Source organism: Protobothrops mucrosquamatus, unplaced genomic scaffold, assembly GCF_001527695.2.
Source record: "Protobothrops mucrosquamatus isolate PMUCROS unplaced genomic scaffold, P.Mucros_1.0 scaffold_93, whole genome shotgun sequence".
Lineage (NCBI taxonomy): Eukaryota > Metazoa > Chordata > Lepidosauria > Squamata > Viperidae > Protobothrops > Protobothrops mucrosquamatus.
Window position 1 is genome coordinate 212,765 of NW_015386169.1, and position 1,955 is coordinate 214,719.

The following is a 1,955-nucleotide window of genomic DNA, read 5'->3' on the forward strand; positions in this document are numbered from 1 at the left end:
TAAATAATCAAGCCAGACAGTTCTATATAAATAACTATGTTCTTTAGGGGATTCCTGGAAAGTTTTTGGCATTATTTAACTTCTTGCAAATGATGGCATTTGAAAATGAGCAGTTGTACTGTATGTTCAATTAGTAACACCACTGGTAGGGGTGGGTGGGATATGATCTCCACCCTTGCCTACAGCTGCAATCTATTTTTTTATTGTTATTTTTTTAAAAAAAACCTCCAAGATGAATATAGCTACGATGAGTTGTGGGCTTTGTAATAAGTGCAACATATTTAAAACAGCAGGCCTTCAGTCACACAAGTTCAGCTGCCACCTTGACTTCTTTTGGACCTTCTCTGTAGATATGCTGGCACAAGATATGAACATTGAAAAAAGTGCTGCAGTATGGATTAATAGGCTATAGCTCTGTTAAAACAGATGGCTAAGTTCCAAATTCACATTTTGGGATAAGGAAATTTTAGATTAGTTATTTCCCTGAAATATACAGGTGTTCCCTTTCTGAATACTGGGACTTTCAATGGCACCTGTGCTTACTAGCCATTTCAGGGTACCCATAGGGAGAGAGTCAACAAGGCAAGATGGTAGCCACAAACCTCATCAAAGCCTGCTCTTTTTTATTGGATGTTCTGAATGGCATTAACTCACTCATTCCTTGCTAATGCCATTGAGTCTATCTGTATCCAGTCTAGCCCCTTCCCATTTTCTGTCCTATTTAGGAAGACTCCTAAAGTATACTGTTTGTCTGAATTAATCGAAAGAGCTTCATATTCATGTAGTATATACAATGTGTTTATTACAAGAACAACTCTTTTCTTCTGTGGAAATACAGTCCACAAGAAAAATTCTGGCAGTTATTTAATGAAATTATTATAAGTACTGTGTTCATCTTTAGAAACCGTTCACTCTCAAAATGGGAAAAAGTTGTTCAGAATTTTCCAAGTGATCTCTGCACCTTTGATATTTTTGTAGTAAGATTTTCTATTTGAAGATAAAAAAAAATACATTTGGCTTAGCAGAAAACACTTTGCACTGAACACAGAATGGGAAGCTGAGAATGAGTAACTAATTATCACATGTGTCCCTGTTTTAAAAATAAACTAGGGAGAGGTCCCTAGGAAATGTGTTGTGCAAGGCACACATGTTGCAACATTAAGAAAATCAAGAAAGGCTTCATTTTTAAAAATCTGTTTGTGCTAAAACTTCCGATTTAATGACTATTGTGGAAGGGTCACATCTCACACTGAGGGAGTTGGCCCCTCTGCTCTCCTTGCCTGTTAGCCTATAGGTGCCATTTCCATCTCCTTCTGTGAGTAGGATTCAAGTGAGTGTAACACAGCATCCGATTCTTTTTATTGTGGAATGCTATTATGAAAGAAACTTCATGGCAAGAAATTTGATTGTACTGCTGTCACCCCAACCCTCAGGGAGTGTTGGGTTGCAGCTTTCATTTTAGCGGGGCTATGCAGGTTAGCAGATGACTAAACTACGTAGAACAGACCTAGCTTTGTCATTAGAACACCATGCATAATATGGAGTACATTTTATGAGCTTAGACACCACGAATTGAATCTTCAGCTTTGTCAAGCAAAAGCATGTAATAATATGAAACTATTGTTTCACTATTCCAAGACTCAGATATAGAAAACTGATTTTACTATTGGGATTTTTATACTTGTGCTTCTGTTGCTTAGCTTGTATAGCTATAAAACAAGTCCAATGATCAAAGAAATGCCTGAAGTTTTTAACCAACTTTCCTGCCAAAAGAAACCAAACTCAGCTCCTGGAACCTCAGTCCTTAAAAAAATAGGGACCATGTAACAATGCAGAACAAAATCAGAACATAATAGATGTTATGATTTCCAGCTTTCTAACGACATTCCTGTTGTTATTTCAGCTCCATTTCCTCATCCAAAATATTGCAGGTGAGTTTGTCTTTGACTCCTTTC